Source organism: Dendrobates tinctorius, unplaced genomic scaffold (assembly GCF_039654945.1).
Source record: "Dendrobates tinctorius isolate UK_male_01 unplaced genomic scaffold, ASM3965494v1 ptg000126l, whole genome shotgun sequence".
NCBI classification, from domain to species: domain Eukaryota; kingdom Metazoa; phylum Chordata; class Amphibia; order Anura; family Dendrobatidae; genus Dendrobates; species Dendrobates tinctorius.
Window position 1 is genome coordinate 12,979,428 of NW_027361794.1, and position 22,290 is coordinate 13,001,717.

The 22,290-nt window shown below is 45.2% G+C and overlaps 1 protein-coding gene across 1 annotated transcript in view; it reads left to right on the plus strand.

Annotated features, from left to right (window-relative positions):
- The first annotated feature begins 1,150 nt into the window (after nt 1–1,150).
- Nucleotides 1,151–22,290, plus strand: part of LOC141047285 (uncharacterized) — a 40,600-nt gene continuing 19,460 nt past the window's right edge. Inside the window, exon 1 of the mRNA XM_073542315.1 lies at nt 1,151–1,268. The gene's annotated coding sequence lies outside the window, so the exon portion shown is untranslated. The remainder of the gene's footprint in view (nt 1,269–22,290) is intronic.

Here is a 22,290-nt window from a genome sequence, read left to right on the forward strand (position 1 = left end):
CTGAAGCACGTGACTGCTGGGGCGTGACCTAAGCACCACAGTGCTAGGAGCTGCAGGGAAACTCCTAGAAAAGTAACTGCGGGACAAGTTACCAAGGGGCATAGACAGAGACGTAAAACAGATCAAGCCGGGTCAAAGCACGAGATAGCAGGACAGTACCAAAGGGTTAGACAGAGTGAATAGTCAGGACATGGCAATAGATCAGAAAACCACAACGGGCAATGGACGGTACAATAGGGACAAACTGTAACGGAGTAACGATAGCCAAGCCAGGAGGTCAGAATCGGAGAAGACAATAATACCAAAACGTGAGACAGAGTGAGTGGACAGACCGGGTCATACACGGGAAGCAAACAAGCTATGCAGTATTCACGCACACCAGGGGGGTCAGACACACAGCCAGAATAACAGTATAGCTGACAGGGAATCCCAGTCTGGAGTGAGTGTAAATACCCCTCCCAGATCCAAAGAGAGGCTGGCAAAAGTTAACCCTGTGAGAATAGGACATTAACCATGTCCTAACCATGACATATATCTATTCTAACCTATTGTGTTCTATACTGTACGCGGCATCTGCTGGCTTTTAACCCCTTCCAGAGTCCGGCTAAGGCTGGAGTCAGTTAACGTATAAAAAATCGGTCCTCTTTTGACGGCTGAGAATCTCACAAATGTTCCCTGAACAGTCCTCTGTATGTAATCCATTTGCGATGCGATTTTAACATGAGCTTTTACATACAGCAGTTCTCTCTATGTAAAAGTTCATGTTATATTGACATTGTAAAACACAACTGTAAACATCGTTTTAAAACCAAATAATCTTCAAAACATAGAGATAAGATTAAATAAGCGAAATTTTGGCATTTTCGCTTCAGGTATGGAGTCGATAGCAGAATCATATGCCGCCATATAGTAGCCGGCCGGTAACTGGTGATAATTCCCTCATGTGTGGGGTCTATTTGTCTCCAGAGAAATCACACGTTACATTCCACACACAACACTGTGTAGAAAAGGCGGCGTGGGGTAATTGTGCCAATAGTGAGGGGAAATAATGGCGGGAATGTCACTGACTGAGGAGAAGTCTCCATGTAGCGTCTGCACTCTGGATATCATGTGACCCCTGACTCCTCCCTTCCTGTGACCTCATCACAGGTCCTGTGCAGCGTTCTAGCATCTACCGTGGCGGCTCTGGAGTTGGAGGAAGGTGGAGATTCCCCATTACTTGGTGCATCTACTGGGAGAACCAACCTTCTGAGTGGCCCCATACCCAGGTAACCCTGATTACACTATGGTGGCGCCCCCCTCAGGCCGGAGTCACACCAGTGTATGGCATCGGATGTTAGATGCTGATGACCTCGGCTCCTGCTCCGCTGTGATCTCAGTGTCCGTGTTCGGTGTTCTGATTCTCTCATATGACAGGATCGGAGCACAGCTGTGGAGAAAGTAATGTCTCCATCTCCTCTGCTGCCAGCGTATATCGCACTGCACCCGGGTGACACCGTAAGACTTGAGTCTCGCTGCCAATCTCAGATCTTCGCTATCCCATAGATTAACACGGGGCCGAGTGCAGTGTGAGGTTTTATTCCATAGCCCTCGGCCGTGTTATACAGTAATGTGACTCCGGCCTAATAGTGGATGTAGGAGAACCTCAGCAGATGACCGCGCTGTTACTGAAAATAATCTCTATACAAAGACCAGCATTGATATTACTGCCATATGGTGACCATATAATGATAGATCTCAGTCCTGCAGAACATATAGGAGATTACAGCACAGTTATAGAGAGTGATCTACAGCTTACATCTTTTCCATCTGGTCCAGACCGACATGATGACTTCTCCAGCCAGGACTCCTCTGCAGAGATTACAACAGACACATTTCACTTCTCACATTTCCAGCCCCGTCCTCATCTATTACCAACTCAGGGCCGATAGTACACTGGTAGAGATGATTCCAATTAAATCCCAAATAATCTTCCATAAAGGATGCTCCCTTAGAGACCAACTGGTACACAATCACTACATCAGACCCTGACTTGAAAGAAGGACTTGTGGGACGTTTAGATGCGGGAATTGTACATTCTGCACACTGGTGGTCCCTTGTAAGAGAATCTCTAGTGCCGTCACTGGAAAACAGTATTTTTCAAGAGATTTTGCGAACTGCAAAACCACAGGGGTGGTATATATGATCACTTGCCCCTGTCCGAAAAACTATATTGGTTAAACTAGAAGGGAACTAAGAAAGAGAATTAGTGAACACCTGGGGGACATTAGGAATGAGAGGGACACCCCAGTGCCCCGCCATGTCTGGGATTGTCACCAGGGAAATGGGGATGACCTATCCTTTTGTGCGCTGGAAATAGACAGAATGGGAGGCAGGGGGATTGGGATCATATCGTTTTGCAAAAGGAAATCCAGTGGATCTTTAGCATGTAATCAGTTGCCCCTTTGGGGCTTAATAAACAACTAACAATTGGCTGTTTCATTTGAGAATGGCAAAATCAAGTTATTTCTCTCTTGGATCTGGCCCTACCCATAGCATTCATGTAGACCAGCCAGTTAACACACACATATGAGATGGTGAGTGTAGTTTTGTTGTGCGCATAATTACATGGGGCCCTCTGGGTATCAGTTGAGTTTTCCCAATTATCCTGTCATTGGCATGTGTGAGGCGGTGACCTGTGTCACAGGTAGTGGTCACTGTGTGTTCTCCCCAGGATGTGCACCGAAGTGTATTGAAGCCATAGGAGTGCATTGCCATCGCTGGCGTAGTTGTGATTGCAATAGTGAAGCAGTGACCGATGTCACAGGTAGGGGTCTGTTGTGAGTTCATTTTTCCCTTCACCATTGAGGTCTGATGAACTCCCTCCTCTGGTGAAGGAAGGTAGTGAGACTGATTACCAAACACCTGGGCAGCTAGATGATAACTGGGTGGCTGGAATTGAGGACTGGATATAAGGCTGCCGACGCCCTTCTTCCTGGCTGGTGATTTTCCTGCTGGATTCTTGGAGACCAGTCTGATTCCTGCGTCTCAAAGCTAAGTTTTTCTGCTCTGCTTTGTACTCTTCAGTTTTGTTTTTGTTTTGCCTTGTTTTTTGGGAGTTCTGCCATCCCCGGCCGGGGGTGAGCTGAATTCCATTTTTCTCTCTGATCTGTTGATCTTTTGCTCTGTCTTCAGAATATACCTGAGTGCTGATATAGTCTTTTGAAGCCTAGCGACTTCAGGGCCTGTTTTTCCTATCAGTCGGTTGGCTCATTTTGATAGGGTTTTCGCGGATGGCAGACAGCAGCTTTCCTATCCTGTCCTATGTAGTTAGCTTGGGCCCCATCATTTGCTCAACCTATCTTTCTATCTGTGTTAGTGTTTTCATCTTGCTTCACCGTCATTATATGTTGGGGGCTGCCTATTGCTTTGGGGTCTGCTCTGGGGCAGTTTAGTTTTTCCCCTTTCTGTCTTTAGGCTATGTAGCTCTCCGGCTGTGATCGAGGGGTCTAGGGCACCATAGGAACCCCCCACGGCTACTGCTAGTTGTTGTGGATAGGTTCAGGGGTCTGCAATCCGATATCTACCAACCTCTCTGGCTTTTCTGGACTTAGCTGGTATTTTGTTTTTTCCTCTTCGGTGACTCATCATAACAGAATCACCAGCCATACCGCAGATCCTAGGGTACTTAACAGCAGGAGAGAATTGTAAAAAAAAAAAAAAAAGTGTCAAAATTTTTTTTTTTTTTTTTTTGTGTGCATATTTTTTCCTCTATATCTCTGAGGCCCGTAGGGGGAATTTTTCTCTCAATGGAGATGAAGCAATTTTCTGATCGTGTGGAGCAGCTCGCTGCTGAAGTGCGGGGAATTTCCGCCTATCTTGCTCATTCACATGCTGCTGAACCAAAGATTCCTACTCCTGATGTGTTTTTTGGGGATCGGTCTAAATTCTTGAATTTCAAGAATAATTGTAAATTATTTTTTGCCTTGAAGTCTAACTCGTCTGGGAACGCCACGCAGCAGGTTAAAATTGTCATCTCTTTGCTGCGCGGCAATCCCCAGGATTGGGCGTTTTCTTTGAAACCTGATGATCCTATTCTGAATAATGTGAACGCATTTTTTCAAGCCTTGGGGTTGTTGTATGATGAACCTAATGCTATTGATCAGGCTGAAAAGACCCTGTTGGCATTAAGCCAGGGTCGGGATTCGGCAGAGTTGTACTGTCAAAAATTCTGAAAGTGGGCGGTCCTTACTACCTGGAATGATGGTGCCTTGGCAGCCCTCTTTCGGAAGGGTTTGTCAGAAACTGTAAAAGATACTATGGTGGGATTTCCTGTTCCCTCTGGTCTTGACGATTCTATGTCATTAGCCATTCAGGTGGATCGGCGGTTACGTGAACGCAAAACTACACGAGAGATGTTGCCACCTGTTGAACAAATGTCTGAACCTATGCAATGTGATAGAGTTTTGTCTAGGGTGCAACGTCAGGAGTTCAGAAGGCATAATAAGCTGTGTTTTTTTTTTTTTTTTTTTTGTGGAGATGCCTCGCATATTATTTCTGTCTGCCCTAAACGAGAGAAACGTTGTGCACACACGTTTTCTGTGGGTGGTGTTCAACCTAAGTTTCTTCTGGCAATTACTCTGATCTGCTCCCGGTCCACATTTTCTTTTTTTTTTTTAAACCAATATTTCTTTATTAAGGATTTTTTGCCGGGTACAAGGAAACAAATATAAAAGTTGAAAAAGCAACAGGTAACATCAAACATTGAAATCTTGATTTAGAGAAGTTACAAAGATAACTCTAGTCAGATATTTTCAACAACAATGAAAACAATCAAGATCCTAAACAGATTTAAAGAAGGGAGGGGGACAGGAAGGTAGGAAGGAGGGGAAATTAGGGGAGGTAGGGTAGAGACAAGCTTGGTTTGACCTTACACTGGACAACTTTCGCGATGCAGGGGCCCACAAGACAGAATACAGGTTGTGTGAGTAGTTAATTTAGTGCAACCGAATTTAACCCCGAGGATACCCATGGGTCCCACCAGTTCAAAATTACATTTCTCTTGGCGAATGTATGTGCTAAGGTCAGTTCATGCTGAAAGTGAAGATTTATTCTGGCCAGTAGTTCCTGTTCGTAGGGAACAGAGGATGATTTCCAGTGCTTAGCTATGCAGAGCCGAGCAGCAATTAGAACATTGCACGCAATAGGTCTCAGAGAGATCGGAATTGACCCCAAATTTATGCCCAGAAGAGCCATGGGCCCCGAGAGTTCAAGTGGAATTTGAAGTACAGATTTAAGGATGGACTCTGTAGTGGCCCAAAACCTTTTTAGTTTGGGACAGAACCACCAGACGTGCTCAATTGAGCCCGTCTGCTGACATCCCTTCCAGCACAAAGGAGAGGACTGTTGCGAGAATTTGGATAAACGTAAAGGGGACAGATACCAGTTTAATTGTAATTTTTTTGATTGTTCCAGGTGATTGATGCATGCTGAGAATTTAGAGGAGTGAGTAGCTGCCTCCTGCCATTCCTCCAGGGATGAGGAGAATGAAAGTCGACGTTCCCAAATTTTCATATATGGGAGTTTTGCATTGTCTGTAGGGGTAATGAGGGACTTGTATAATATTGAAACACCGTGGCGATCCGGGTGATCAGGTTTAAAATACCGTTGGGGAGGGTTCTCAAGTGGCGAGAGAGACCAGGCTGGGAGTTTGCATTTGGAAAGGAGGTGGCGGATTTGGAGATATTGATAAAAGCATGAGTGGGGCAGGGAAAAGGATGTGGAAATAGACATGAATTGTTTTAATCCAGAGATGTCAAAAAGGTTGTTTAGGGTATGTATACCTGCAATTCGCCACTTCCCCAAAGATAGGTTTGGAACCAAATGTTCTAGAGCCGGCAGGGATACATTTCTGTGCAGGGACGGAAAGTGTTTTGGTCCCAAGGCTGACCAAAGTTTTAAAAGGGACGACATTGTGTTCAGTATGCGGGGAGAGGTGTATTTTTGTAAAAGATTAATTTCGAGGAGTAGTTTGGTGGATCTGGATGGGGAGAAAAAAGATTCTATTTGCATCCAGAGATGAGAAGTGTCGTCTGCCCACCACAATTTGGCTGCTTCCAGTATGGCAGCTTGGTGATATGCTCGCACATCGGGAACTCCCAGCCCTCCCTTCGTGTAAGGAAGAACCATTATTTTGGAGGAGATTCGGTGAGGCTTGGAACCCCAAATGAATTTGCCTAAAAGATGTTGTAGTAGTGAAAGAATAGCACTAGGGAACTGAAGGGGAAGGCAGCGAAAGAGATAGACTAGTTTGGGGAGTATTAGCATTTTAACCAGTTGTATCCTAGCGATCCATGATAATATGCCCAGAGAGAGTTTATCTAGTTCTCTGCGAATGTCCTGAAGAATTAGGTCGCAGTTCATCTTAACTATTCGGTGGAGCTGAGTGATGAAAATCCCTAAATATGTGAAGCCATCTAGGGACCACGTAAAAGGATACAATTTTTTCAGATGTTCTTGGGAGATTTTGGGAATATATAGGGGGAAAATTGTAGATTTGGAGAGGTTCAATTTATAATAGGAGACAGCAGAGAAATCTGATAATAAACTTATAATTTCTGGAATTGAAGAGTCTATTTGTGTGCATGAGAAGATAATGTCATCTGCATACAGCCCAATTTTATGCTCCAAGGGGCCAACTTGAACTCCGTGGATGCATGGATTATTTTTTACCAAAGTAGCCAAAGGCTCCATTGCAATGGCAAAAATTATAGGAGATAGGGGGCAGCCCTGGCGCACACCATTGGTTAAGTTGAATTTTTGAGATACAAAGCCAGATGCTCGTACTGCAGCTGACGGGGATGAGTATAAAGCCATGATGGCATTTTTAATTGGACCAGTGAATCCGAATTTGGAGAGGGTTCCGTCTATATATCCCCAGTGCACCCTGTCAAACGCTTTTTCAGCGTCCAGGGACAACAGCGCACTGGGGATTTTTCCCCGTTCTAGAATGTTGAGTAAATTTATTATTCGTCTCGTGCCATCCCTGGCTTGCCTTCCAGGTACAAAGCCCACTTGATCAGCCCCAACTATGGAGGGGAGTACCTCCATTAGTCTGGTCGCCCACACTTTGGCATATAATTTTATGTCACAATTTAGTAATGCGATGGGGCGAAAATTGTTTGGGGAGGTTGGTGATTTCCCGGGTTTGGGCAGGGTGGCAATGATGGCTTCTAATCCTTCTTGTTTAACCTCGCCCCTGGACTGCCAGAATGAAAAAAGTCTGTAAAGGTACGGGGTGAGGATTGTATGGAATTGGGTATAATATTGAAATGGGAGTCCATCTGGACCCGGGGTGGAGTGTTTTTTAGAGGAGAGTATGGCTCGTGTGATTTCTTCCTGAGTGAGGGGACTATTTAGAAAGGTTAGTTGTGATGCAGAAAGAGAGGGGAGAGATATTTTGTCAAGGAAAGCCCTAATGGAGTGGGGAGAAGGCTGGGGTTCCTCAGGGTTGTCGCATAAATTGTAAAGAGACTCATAGTATTGTTTGAATTCATCCGCAATGTCTATTGGGTTACGGATAAGGGAATTGTCAGGTTTAATGAGATGAGAGATCTTGGCCTGACCCTCTTTCTTTTTGACTCTCCGCGCCAATAGTGCCCCGGCTCTATCACCCATGCCGTAAAACTTCGCCCCCAGTTTTTTCAACGCGTGTTCAGTTTTTTGAAGTAGCAGTGAGCGGAGTTGACATCTGGCCTTAGTTAGTTTGGTTAACAGGGAAGGGGTCGGGGTGCTCTTATGTAAGGCTTCAAGAGTTTGAATTTCCAAAGTGGCCGATTGCAAAGCTGCTGTATATAATTTTTTAGCCAGGGAAGCAAGTTTGATAAATGTCCCCCTAATGACCGCCTTGTGTGAAAACCATAGAGTATCATCAGAGACATCCCCAGTGTCGTTAATTTGAAAAAATTCAGAAAGTTGTTCTGTCACAGTGGCTGCATAATTGGGGTTGGTGAGCAGGTATTCGTTAAGCCTCCATTTTGCGGGGGGTCTGATGGCTTCAGCATCTGCCAGTTGTAGAGTGGTCGGAGCATGATCAGACCAAGATATGTTCCCAATTGTGGCACCCATGCAACGAGGTAGTAGGGAATTATCTACTAAGATATAATCTATTCTGCTGTAAGTGTGAAATCGTGGTGAAAAGTAGGTATAGTCCCTTTCTCCGCAATGTAAATATCTCCAAATGTCATGGTAATTATTTTCAGAGATTAGGGAGGCCAATTCGCCCCTGGAAATAGAGGTGTTTGAACAATCCAGATGCTTCTGCATGGGGGCGTTAAAATCACCACAGATTAATTTAGAGCCCCTGGCCACCGAATGCAGAATATTCAGAAATTTCCGAACGAATCTGGATTGACCCCTGTTGGGAACATACACCGAGGCCAATGTGTAGGGTCTGTTGTTGATTGAACAATTTAGAATGATGTAGCGCCCCTCCGGGTCCCGGAGGATGTCACCCAGCAGAAAGGCCACAGTATTTTTAATGAAGATGCCTACTCCGGCCTTTTTTGAGGGGCCTTAGCAAATAACTGATGTGGGTAATTCCCAGAGTGCATTCTGTAATTCTTTTAGTAAAAGATGCGCCTCCTGTATGCATACTACATCACTATTAGATTTGATAAGTTGGCGCCACGTCAAGGCGCGTTTACAAGGTGAGTTAAGCCCATTAACATTAATAGAGAAAATAGAGACGCTCATGATGACTCAAAAGAGATACCAAGAGATTAATATAAACACCAAATGTAAAGACCTTAATTAGAGAGTTGACTAATTAGGTAGCAATGTATTCGGGGAAAGGTGGGGTAAGAAGTAGGGTTTGAGGAGGGAGGAAAGGGGAGAACTAATTATTCAAAAGATAAACCAAAACAAATATTTCTCTTGACAAATAGAACTTCAGGTGAGTACGTCACACCGGAAAAGAGCGAATAATGATCACTCACAGGCGAAATTTCCGCCGGCTCAAAGATAGGAGACAGTCAGAAAAGCATAGAATAGTAGAAGAAGGGTACAACAAAAGAAGGTGAAAGGTAGAATTAGTATAGAGAGAAGAATCGTGGAAGAAAAGGGTAGAAAAGAATGCGAGAAACCGAACCCACATAGAGTCCATGTAGATCTTCAGGCTGTCGACCATTCCGGATCGATATGGCGACCTTGGACGGCTGAAGGATGAGACAGATGTGTCGGTGCATTTTTTGGCAGATGCAGACCCCACTGGATGAGGAGCTTCTCCGCTTGTGCTGGGATGAGACAGACATGAGAGGTGTTGTCTTTGCGAACAATTAGCTTGGTGGGAAATCCCCAAACGTATTGGATTTGCTGATCACGGAGAGTAGATGTGAAGGGTTGAAATTCCCTTCTCAAAGCTAGGGTTCCCGGAGAGAGGTCTGCATAGACCTTCAGGTGAGCAAAATTTTGTGGCAGAGAGGGATTCCCCCGAAGGCGAAATAAAAAGTCATCTTTGAGTTCGTAGAAATGAATTCGGGCGAGTACGTCTCGTGGGAGGTTCGAATTAATGGAAGGAGGTTTAGGGACACGATGAATGCGGTCTATGATCATATCCTTTCTCTCAACTTCTGGCATAGCGGCTTTAATAAAATCTTGAAGGAAGGATCGAAGGTCTTTAGGTTGGATCGCTTCATCTATCCCCCTGATGCGGATATTGTTTCGTCGCGATCTGTCTTCCAAATCCAGAGTTTTGGTCTGCACTTTCTCTAATGTAGCTTGTAGAGACTCATGCGCATCTAATAAGTCGTTATGTGATTTAATTAGGTCTACCAGCTTGTTCTCTATTTTATCTGTGCGACCTCCTAGTTCAGCTACCTCTCCCCTCAGATCAGCCACCATAACCCTCATATCTTCCTGCAGGGAGACTCTGAGGGAGGAGAGCAGCTTCTTCATGCTGCTGTGAGTTAGCGGGGTGTCATCCCTGTCTGCGCTTTTAGTATCCAAGGACGCACAGGAACCTCTGCGGGACGAGCGAGACGAACGGGGCGATGATGGAGCCATTTTAGATGATTCCGAGGTTGAATGGTTTGATAAAAAAAAGTCAGTGACTCGTTTTGGTTGTCCTCGTTTACTGGACTTGGCCTTCCCCATCCGATGGTCAATGAGTGAAGCAATGAGTCACGCGAGTGTGGAGGTGCTGGTAGCCGTGGGATCTTTGTTCTAGCCGGGTTGGAACAGTGGGAACGGGGGCCCTCGCTTTATACAGGCGACATTGTACTCTGAGAGGTCACATGCTCAGAAAGTTACATTCCCAAATTACAGATGAGCAGGGGGCTCTTTTCAGAATAACTTCCTGCTTACTTGATTACTCCTTTTGACCTTGTCACACACCAGTGACTTATTAGGGCTGTTACTGCGAATTATATAGTCCACAGGAGAAGCGAAGGGAAGGTGCACAGCCCCTGATTCCTCTTCTGTGCAAATACAGACACGCAAAGTCTATTAGAATAATTATGGGAGTTCAGCCCCTCTCCCCTCACTGCTCTGTTTATGTAACAGTGAGGGATGGCTGACACAGGGCACCAAGGCTGTAGCTGGCCGCTTACTTGCAGGTTACTATGTATTCCCAGGCACTTCTATTGCAGTGCTTGATGCAAGGGGAAGTGAAGAGGCGAGCCGCAACTGTATTTATTAATATGAGAGCGACCGAGGCCGCCGGGGCGACGGCGCAGACAACGCCAGCAGCACCTGCCTGTCTGTGTTTGGTACGCCGCTTCTCCGGCTGCGGGGCCTCCGCCGGCGACACTGCCAGTAGCCCCAACGTGATCCGCTGTGCCCCTAACCCGCTCCCCGCCGCGACCGCAGCGGCCACGGCTGTCGTTCAAACTGTACAGCGGCTGTTATCACGGGCGGCGCTCTGCTCCGGGTGAGTGCTTGGGGAGGGGAGGGAATGTGCGGCGTGTGTCGGGGATGCTACTCACAGGCTCCCAGGGTCCAGCTGTTAGTGGTGATGGGTCGTGTTTGAAGGATCCTTCTTGCTCGCGGCGCTGGGACCCTGCGGTGTGGAAAGGGGGCAAACCGTGGCCGTTATTGATTGCAGGCCTGCCTCCTGGAGCTGGAGAATGCCTCCGCGTGCCGAGCTGTCTCTTCTACCGGATGATGGGTCGGGGGTCCTCCGTTGTCTTGTGCTGAGGCGTGGGTGACTTAGGCCTAAGTCCCCAGGGTATTGGAGCGTTTTGGCTGAAGGGAGCAGGCTTCTTGGATGCTGTATAAATTTAGCAGTCAGGCTTCAAGGCCTCACATAAGATGTAGGCCTCAGATGATATCTCGGCACTGGGTGGGTCAAAACTCCTGGTTTTGGACTCTAAATGCTCCAGACCATGTCAGATATAGTTATCCGATGGATGTACGTCAGGATGACTTGAATTAGTCGAGATGTTAGTTGGATTAGTGGAATCCTCACAGGAGCTCCCTCTTCCTGTGTCTCACATGGATGAGCTCCAGGCCACGCCCCCCCCGGTCCACATTTTCCGCCAAGGCTTTTGTGGATTCAGGAGCAGCTCTGAACCTGATGGACTTGGATTTTGCTAAACGTTGTGGATTTCCTATGACACCTCTGCGGATGCCTATCCCTTTGAGGGGTATTGATGCTACTCCTTTGGCGAAGAATAAACCTCAGTTTTGGACCCAGGTGGTAATGCGGGTCGCCCCAGACCATCAAGAAAATTGCAGATTTTTGGTGTTGCATAATTTGCATGATACCATTGTTCTGGGGTTTCCCTGGTTGCAAATCCATAATCCAGTTCTGGATTGGAAATATTTGTCTGTGGTGAGTTGGGGTTGTCGGTGTGCCCTTAGTGACGCTCCTGTTTTCTCCACCTCTCCCCAGCCGCATGATGTTCCTGACTATTTGGCTGACTTTTATGATGTATTTAGTGAGAATGAGTCTGCGTCTTTGCCTCCTCATAGGAGTTTTGACTGTGCAATTGAGCTGAACCCGGGGTGTAAATTCCCCAAGGGTCGGCTTTTCAATTTATCTGTACCCGAGCACGAGGCTATGCGATCCTATATTAAGGAGGCATTGGAGAAGGGTCATATTAGACCATCCTCTTCACCCTTAGGTGCTGGGTTTTTTTTCGTGGCTAAAAAGGATGGTTCATTAAGGCCTTGTATTGACTATCGTGCCCTCAACAAAATTACTGTTAAATATCAGTATCCGTTACCCCTGATTTCTGATCTATTCTCCAGAGTTAAAGGTGCTTGCTGGTTTACCAAGCTTGACCTCAGGGGGGCGTATAATCTTATTCGCATTAATCATGGGGATGAATGGAAGATGGCGTTTAATACTCCGGAGGGACATTTTGAGTACCTGGTGATGCCTTTTGGGCTCACTAATGCCCCTTCTGTCTTCCAGTGCTTCATGAACGATATATTCCGAGACTTTGTGGATAAATTTTTGATTATCTATCTGGATGATATTTTGATCTTCTCCAAGAATTGGGACTCTCATGTGGAACATGTTCGGAATGTGTTCCGGATTTTGAGGGAGAATTCCCTGTATGTCAAGGGATCGAAATGCCTTTTTGGGGTACAGAGGGTTTTATTTTTGGGATTTATTTTGTCTCTGTCAACTATTGAAATGGACCCGGCCAAGGTACAGGCCATTTATGCTTGGGTTCAGCCCACTTCTTTGAAGGCCCTCCAGAAGTTTTTGGGTTTTGCTAATTTTTATCGGAAATTTATAGCTAATTTTTCTGGTATTGCCAAGCCATTGACCGATTTGACTAGGAAGGGTGCTGATGTGCTGAATTGGTCTCCGGAGGCTGTTTCTTCCTTTCAGGAGCTGAAGCGAAGATTCACTTCTGCTCCGGTTTTCCGGCAACCTGATGTCTCACTCCCGTTTCAGGTGGAGGCTTCTGAGATTGGTGCAGGAGCGGTGTTGTCCCAAAAAGATCCTGTGACATCTAAAATGAATCCTTGTGCTTTCTTTTCCCGAAAGTTCTCCCCATCCGAACGTAACTATGATGTGGGGAATCGGGAACTGTTGGCCATGAAATGGGCATTTGAGGAGTGGAGACATTGGTTGGAGGGAGCCAAACACCAAGTCGTGGTCCTTACTGACCACAAGAATTTGATTTACCTGGAGTCGGCCAAGCGCTTGAATCCTAGACAGGCTAGGTGGGCCTTGTTTTTCACACGTTTTGATTTTGTGGTCTCTTTTCTTCCGGGCACTAAGAATGTCAAGGCAGACGCCCTCTCTAGGAGTTTCCTTGCTGTTTCTCCTGTTGTGACTAAGCCTGCTACCATCTTAGGCGAGGGGGTAGTTCTTTCTGCCATCTCGCCCGATTTGAGACGTGCTCTGGAAGAGTTTCAGGAGGACAAACCTGAGCGTTGTCCCAGTGGAAAGTTGTATGTTCCTGACCAGTGGAGGAAGAGAGTGATGTCTGAAGTTCATTGCTCTGCATTGGCTGGTCATCCAGGTATTTTTGGTACTAGAGATCTGGTGAGTCGGTCTTTTTGGTGGCCCGCCTTGTCTCGTGATGTCAGGAATTTTGTGCAGTCCTGTGGGACTTGCTCCCGGTCTAAACCTTGTTCTCGCTCTAGTGGCTTGTTTGATGCCTTTGCCGGTGCCCAGGAGGCCATGAACCCATATTTCAATGGATTTTATCTCTGATATGCCTGTCTCTCAGAGAATGACTGTTATTTGGGTGATTTGTGATAGATTCTCTAAGATGGTCCATCTTGTACCACTCCCTAAGTTGCCATCTTCCTCAGAGTTGGTGCCCTTGTTTTTGCAACAGGTGGTTCGCTTGCACAGGATTCCTGAGAACATTGTATCTGACAGAGTTCAGTTTGTGTCTAGATTTTGGAGGACTTTCTGTTCCAAGCTGGGAATTCAGTTGTTGTTCTCCTCTGCGTTTCACCCTCAGACCAATGGGCAGACGGAGAGAACAAACCAGACTTTGGAGTCGTATTTGAGATGTTTTATTTCTGCCGATCAGGATGATTGGGTCTCATTTTTGCCCTTGGCCGAATTTGCTTTAAATAATAGAGCTAGTTCTGCCACTTTGATGTCACCTTTTTTTTGTAACTTTGGTTTTCACCCTCGATTTTCTTCAGGGCAGGTGGAGCCTTCTGCCTGCCCAGGTGTTGACACTGTGGTGGAGAGAATGCACCAGATCTGGGACCAAGTAGTGGATAACTTGTCTCTCTCCCAGGAAAAGGCCCAGCGGTTTTCCAACCGGCGTAGGACCGTTGGTCCACAGTTTAAGGTGGGTGATATGGTTTGGTTGTCATCAAAAAATATCGCTATGAAGGTGGCTTCTCCTAAGTTTAAGCCTAGATTTATTGGACCTTACAAGATTTTGGAGATTATTAATCCGGTCTCTTTTCGGTTGGCTCTTCCTGTCACATTTAAAATTCATAATGTGTTTCATAAGTCCTTGTTGAAGAGGTTTGTTGAATCAGTAGTTCCTGTGGTGGCACCTCCTGACCCTATATTGGTTGAAGGTAACATGGAATATGAGGTAGAGAAGATACTGGATTCCCGTCTGGCTAGACGGAGACTCCAGTATTTGGTTAAGTGGAAGGGTTATGGTCAGGAGGATAATTCCTGGGTCTCTGCCTCTGATATTCATGCCGAAAGATTGGTGCGTGCCTTTCATCGGGCTCACCCGGATCGCCCTGGTGGCATAGATGAGGGTTCGGTGACCCCTCCTCAAGGGGGAGGTACTGTTGTGAGTTCATTTTTCCCTTCACCATTGAGGTCTGATGAACTCCCTCCTCTGGTGAAGGAAGGTAGTGAGACTGATTACCAAACACCTGGGCAGCTAGATGATAACTGGGTGGCTGGAATTGAGGACTGGATATAAGGCTGCCGACGCCCTTCTTCCTGGCTGGTGATTTTCCTGCTGGATTCTTGGAGACCAGTCTGATTCCTGCATCTCAAAGCTAAGTTTTTCTGCTCTGCTTTGTACTCTTCAGTTTTGTTTTTGTTTTGCCTTGTTTTTTGGGAGTTCTGCCATCCCCGGCCGGGGGTGAGCTGAATTCCATTTTTGTCTCTGATCTGTTGATCTTTTGCTCTGTCTGCAGAATATACCTGAGTGCTGATATAGTCTTATGAAGCCTAGCGACTTCAGGGCCTGTTTTTCCTATCAGTTGGTTGGCTCATTTTGATAGGGTTTTCGCGGATGGCAGACAGCAGCTTTCCTATCCTGTCCTATGTAGTTAGCTTGGGCCCCATCATTTGCTCAACCTATCTTTCTATCTGTGTTAGTGTTTTCATCTTGCTTCACCATCATATGTTGGGGGCTGCCTATTGCTTTGGGGTCTGCTCTGGGGCAGTTTAGTTTTTCCCCTTTCTGTCTTTAGGCTATGTAGCTCTCCGGCTGTGATCGAGGGGTCTAGGGCACCGTAGGAACCCCCCACGGCTACTGCTAGTTGTTGTGGATAGGTTCAGGGGTCTGCAATCCGATAGCTGCCACCTCTCTGGTTTTTCTGGACTTAGCTGGTATTTTGTTTTTTCCTCTTCGGTGACTCATCATAACAGGGGTCACTGTGTATTCTCCTTAGGTGGTGCACGGAGGTGTATGAAGGCCATACCAGTGCATGGCAGTAACGTGCTTAGCTGTGACTGCAATGCATACTAAAAAAATAATAAAAATAAGTGCTAGTCTTGGGCATGCTAGTTCCCCAGGCAGATGTAGGGAAAACCTGCTCTGGGATGTTGTGTCTTGAAACAGACTGCAGGATGGGAGTCGTGCAGTCTGTTTCATGCCAGGCCTGGTTTTTCATTTGGCTGAACGCCACAGATCCAAGTTAAAATCCTTGCAGGAAAGGGTTTGAAGGTCTCAGGAGTGTCAGGGCCAGAGTGAGTTGGTAAACTGAGAAACTGGGTCTGAGCAGAAAAAGTAAATTAATGTGCATGCAAAATGTAATTGCATATGAACACATGACCTTTACACAGAGAAAACCAAAAGCAAAACACAAAACAAATATCCTGGAATAAAAAAGTAAAAAAATATATTGCAAAAATTGCATGAAGGTAGTAATAATAAGGGTATTTAGTTAACATAATTTTGATCAAAATAATGTAGAAGCCATCCCGCCACGTCACGGCAACCCTTGTGGGACAGTCCTAACTCTTGTATTTAAAACCTTTCCACTTGTCAAGTGACGTAAATGTGAACAAGGACAGAGGGACTGAACCACCAGTAATACTATAGGCCAGACAGGATGGATTTTCCAACTCAGAAACAGGGCGGTCACACCCTTATATGCACAGAATGCACAATGAAACAAATGAGAAACTGGGTCTGAGCAGAAAAAGTAAATTAATGTGCATGCAAAATGTAATTGCATATGAACACATGACCTTTACACAGAGAAAAGCAAAACACAAAACAAATATCCTGGAATAAAAAAGTAAAAAAATAGTGAGTTGGTGTTGTAGAGCACGGCCTGTATGAGGCAACACAGGACAAAGCAGAGCCATTAGGCCTGGCACCTGCAGCGTACACAGTGGTGCTGCCATCCACGGTGACTGGTCTCTGATGTAGATGTCTTGTGCCCGAAGGAGGACCAGCGTGTTTAATGGCTGCAAATAGGTGGATATGGTGCCCGGCTTCAATCCGGAGGTTATCAAGTACTGTGTACGGTTGTGTGTGTGAGTAAAGAGACATTAACTCTGAGGTGGAATAGCATGTGTAGTGACTGCAAACTAAAGGAAGCTGTAAGTAAAAGACGGTGACACGGCGCTGAAGTTTCCCATAAAGGTCGTAAGTGAAAATACACCATAAATCATTATATATATAATAGTTAGAAAGACATACAATTAACCATAGGCTATATGCCCAAAGCTTTCATCAAGTATATGAATGGAAGCTGAAGCTCTGTCGGAGCTGATACCATGGGCATGACCACACCTGCTTTCACTTTATGGGCTATTAAGCCTTTCCACAATCTTTTTGACTATTAGGCTGCTATCTACCAGGTTGTATACTTACCTTTGTTTCTTGCTCTATTCAGGTAGTGAGACCATTTTGGCTTTTGGTTCCTTCATTCCCACTAGGTGTATTACATATGGGAATTTATCAGCTTCCACTCATATACTTGATGAAAGCTTTGGGCATATAGCCTATGGTTAATTGTATGTCTTTCTAATTATTATATCTAATGATACATGCCTAATGTTTGGTGTATGCTAATTTCATGCGCTTTCTGTATATAAATTGCTGTGGACATGGTATGATATGCATCACAGGTTGGCACCAATACACATAGATTTTCTATGGTTATTACTATCTATATTCATCCTAGATCAGTCGTGTCCTTTTCTTTAGCATATACTGTTATTATCAGCCAGTTCAAGCTTTGATTTATGGTGTATATTCACTTGCGGCCTTTATGGCCATGTAATTGGGGGTGTTTGGTCATTGTTCATTTTTTGTATGTGTTTTTTAAAGATTTTTAATTTTGTGTTTGAGGTGCAATAAAGGTTTTTTCCACTTTTTATTATTGTGTGGATGTGCATACCATTATTAGTCTAGTCTTTTTTCCTTTTGATGTGCGTAGTCTGGTGCGCAGGCACCGCTTACCTACACAGCGACCGCGTTTTGTGAAGCGCACAGTTCCGGAGATGGGCGGAGAATGAAGGACGCATGCGCAGTCAGCAATATTATCCACACCGCAGTGGGGGGGGGGGGGGGAGTCAGTCGGAAGTAGAACTGATAATGAGGTCTGGATGGTGGGAACAGCGCTATGATGTGCTCCACAGACAGGACCACTATCGGCCAGAACAATTGCGGACATGTGCAGTAGTGCCCGAGAGGACACCTGTTGTAATAGGAATGTCCATTAGTTCTTTCCTCTATCTTCTTTCCTATAAACCCTCTGGTCAATTAGGAGGGTTATTTAACTGTCCCCTTACTCCAGTGAAACACACACCTACAACCAGGCTGCTTTTCTTTATGATGTGGTGAATCTTCTGAAACTATGGGATCCATCTGCCTCCTGATGAACTCAAATCCTGCGAGGTAAACGCATTGAGGCTATTGAAATATTACTTATGGATAGCAGATAAGTTTTTCTATGGTTAATGAACCAATGTTTGGGGACATGGTATTAAATCGGTGCAAATGTGCAATAGATATTGTGTGGGGAGATTTGACCTTGTGATCCACCTGTGTGTTATTGGAGCAATTTGGGAACATGACAAATGCCATTTATTACATGTGTATGTAGGTTTATTTTCTTAGGTGTGAGCCGTATGGAGTACAGTGCAATAATAGTGATAGTCTATTTATCATGAGGTCCACTGTCTTGGTGTATAAATGCACTTGGGCACCTTTAACTAATTTTGATTATACCGTGTCTTTACTGTCCTACCTATTCCCCTCATTTTCCTCTTCTTTCCCCACTCCCTACCCAAATCTGGCAGATAGTTAAAGGGAGAGTTATTAGGAGAAGTGAGGGTGTGCCACCGTTGAGTGGGGGCGCCATATTGCGTACAAGCTAGGGTGCCAATTTCCACAGCTAGGTAACAACAACAGATTAGTGATTTTTTGAGGGTTAGGTGCATTAGATAGAAATCCCTTGTTATAGTATCTGCTTATTTGTGAGGTCAAAAAATCTAGCACCTGTTGGCAATAATATGCCCTATGTCTTCGTGAATTGTATTGGGTTTTGCCTTACACGACTTCTTTTGGCAGGGCCCCACTGTGTAGCCTTCTTCTACAGCGCCCAGTTATATATCCAACTTTCACCCATACAAATTCCCCCATCCTTCCCTCCTCCTTCCCTTTATATACAGTGTACACAAAGGGGTCTATGACGGAAGCTGGGGGTATACAGGTGTGTACCACATACACAGAGGGGTCTGCAATCAAAGCTGGGGACCTACACCAGCAGATGACATGGCTCCCAAAACCATCACTGATTGTGGAAACTTCACACTAGACCTCAAGCAGCTTGGATTTTGGTGTCCACTCTTCCTCCAGTCTCTGGAACCTTGATTTCCAAGGTCGAGTGTGAAGTATCCACAATCAATGATGGTTTGGTGAGCCATGTCATCTGCTGGTGTAGGCCCACTGTGTTTTATCAAGACCAAAGTCTGCTGACAAGCTTTCTGGAGATGGAAATTTAATTCTCCAGTAGGACTTGGCACCTGTCCACACTGCCAAAAGTACCAATACCTGGTTTACAAACAACAGTATCACTGTGCTTGATTGGCCAGCAAACTCACCTGACCTTAACCCCATAAGGAGAATCTATGAGGTATTGTCAAGAGGGAGATGAGACACTAGACCCGACAATGCAGACGAGCTGAAGACTGCTATCAAAGCAACCTGGGCTTCCATAACACCTCAGCAGTGCCACAGGCTGATCGCCTTCATGCCACGCCGCATTGATGCAGTAATTGATGCTAAAGGAGCGCCGACCAAGTACTGAGTGCATTTACTAAACAATAAACAAACATACATTTCAGTAGGCCAACATTTCGGATTTTAAAATCATTTTTTCAAGCTGGTGTTATAAAGTATTCTAATTTTCTGAGATAATGACTTCTGGGTTTTCATTAGTTGTAAGCCATAATCATCAACATTAGCAGAAATAAACACTTGAAATAGATAACGCTGTGTGTAATGACTCTATATAAAATGAGTTTCACTTTTTGTATTTAAGAACTGAAATAAATTTAACTTTTTGATGATATGCTAATTTTGTGAGATACACCTGTGGTATAATACACTCCCCATAGTCCACGCAAATATAGTTAACTGTAGATTCAGGTGTGCCTCTCAGAGCACGGGGCCTAGGGCGACCTCTGCCGCCATGGTATCAACTCTGCTGCTGGTTACGATGCTGAAGGTGGTTTCTTATTTGTCCAATTTTTTATTCAGCTAATAAAAATAAAAAATTACAATAATAAAATACAATGCAGTGAGATGCCCTGATGTGAATCCACTTTAAAACAGCTACAAAATAAAAAAAACTGGCACAAAAATGTCCATCATAGTGGGCACCGAAGGGCATTATTGAAAGGGTTAAGTGACTGTGGGCCACTGAACTCGCACAAGCATTAGAGGCTGGCGTGACCTGAATTTGACGCGGACCATCACTATGTATGTACTGTATTGGTGGTGTGAGATCAGTGTCCCAAAGTCATTTAACTTCTGTTAAACACTAAAGAAGTTGTCCACTACTTGGACAACTTCTCATACCCCTCGCTGAGCCCCGATAAAATAATAAAGCCTATACTCGCCTCCCGTGCCGACACCGTACCCACATTGTCAGCATAGTTCTCCTGGGACTCCCATGCTAATGTTGTGAAACCTCCCCAATTAGCGCTGGCGTCGCTGTCTCCGTTTTCGGACAAATCGAGCAAGAATCGGACTTCTCCTTCATGTTCGAATTGTCCAAAGGCGGAGACAGTGACGCCACTGCTGATTGGGTGCCGCATCACATGTCACAACATCCCATGAGAGCCCCAAGCGAGTGCAAACAACACAACTTTGAATTTTTATGCCCTTAAATCACAGAGATATAGTACACAAAAACCTTAATAAGTAACATTTCCCACATGTTTACTTTACATCAGCACAATTTGGGAACTAAATTTTTTTTTTTGTTAGGAAGTTATAAGGGTTAAAAGTTGACCAGTGATTTCTCATTTTTACAACACCATTTTATTTTTAGGGACCACATCACATTTGAAGTCACTTTGAGGGGTCTATATCATAGAAAATACCCCAAAATGACACCATTCTAAAAACTGCACCCCTCAAGGTCCACAAAACCACATTAGGCTACTTTCACACTTCCGTCGGGGACATTCCGGCGGTGTGCCGCGAAAAGCCGGAGCCGGAAACGGCCATGAACGGATGCACCAGAGTGAGATGCGGCTGATGTTCCGGCGCTTGTCACAGGGCATGAAGTCGCACAGTATGGGTTCAACTTAGGGCGCCTGTCACGATGGAAGTAGAGCAGTGCAGAACGGGGGAAGGAGAGGGAGAGAGAGAGAGTGAGAATCAATCCGGGCACGCGCACAGGGCAAAAGCCTGAAAGCGGTGGCCGGATCAGGCGATACACTTATCCGGCGGCCGGAAGTCCTCATACGCTTTCATGCTGACACAGTGCCGGCAGCGCCGCATCTGCGCTTGTCCGTTTTTCTACGCCGGACGAAAAAACGTTACAGCATGCGTTCTGTCCGGCAGCCGGACACCATATTAAAGCCGGATCCGGCAAAAACCGTAACAAACGCAGGCACATGCGGTGCATGTTATAATCAATGAGAAAAAAACGCATCCGGCGGTAAAAAAAAAACCCGATCCGTTTTTTCACACACATGCCGGATTGCACCTGACGGCAAAAACTGGATGTGTGAAAGAGGCCTTAAAGAAGTTCATTAACCCTTCAGGTGCTTCACAGGAATTTTTTGAATGTTTAGAAAAATGAAGATTTAACTTTTTTTCACAAAAAAATTAATTCAGATCCATTTTTTTATATTACCAAGGGTAACAGAAGAAATTGGACTGCAAAAGTTATTGTGCAATTCGTCCTGAGTACGCTGATACCTGACATGTGGGGGGGAACCACTGTTTGGGCGCATGGCAGAGCTCAGAAGGGAAGGAGTGCCGTTTGACTTTTACAACGCAAAATTGGCTGGAATTGAGATCGGACGCCATTCCGCGTTTGGAAAGCCCCTGATGTCCCTAAACAGTAGAAACCCCCCCAAAAAAAATGACACCATTTTGGAAACTAGACCCCCCCCAAGGAACTTATCTAGACATGTGGTGAGAACTTTGAACCCCCAAGGGCTTCACAGAAGTTTATAACGCCCGGGCATCTAAATAAAAAAATCATATTTTTTCCACAAGCATGATCTTTCAGTTCCCAATTTTTTTTATTTTCCCAAGGGTAACAGGAGAAATTGGACACCAAAAGTTGGTGTCCAATTTGTCGTGGGTACGCTGATACCCCATATGCACTGTATGGGCACACATCAGGGCTTGGAAGAGAAGTAGTGACAATTTTGGGATGCAGACTTTGATGGAATGGTCTGTGGGTGTCATGTCGCGTTTGGAGAGCCTCTGATGTGCCTAAACTGTTGAAACCCCCCACAAGTGACCCCATTTTGGAAACTAGACTCCCCAAGGAACTTAACTAGATGTGTGGTGAGCACTTTGAACCCCCAAGTGCTTCACAGAAGTTTATAACGTAGAGCTATAAAAATAAAAAATCATTTTTTGTCCACAAAAATGTTGTTTTTGCCCCCAATTTTTTATTTTCCTAAGGGTAACAGGAGAAATT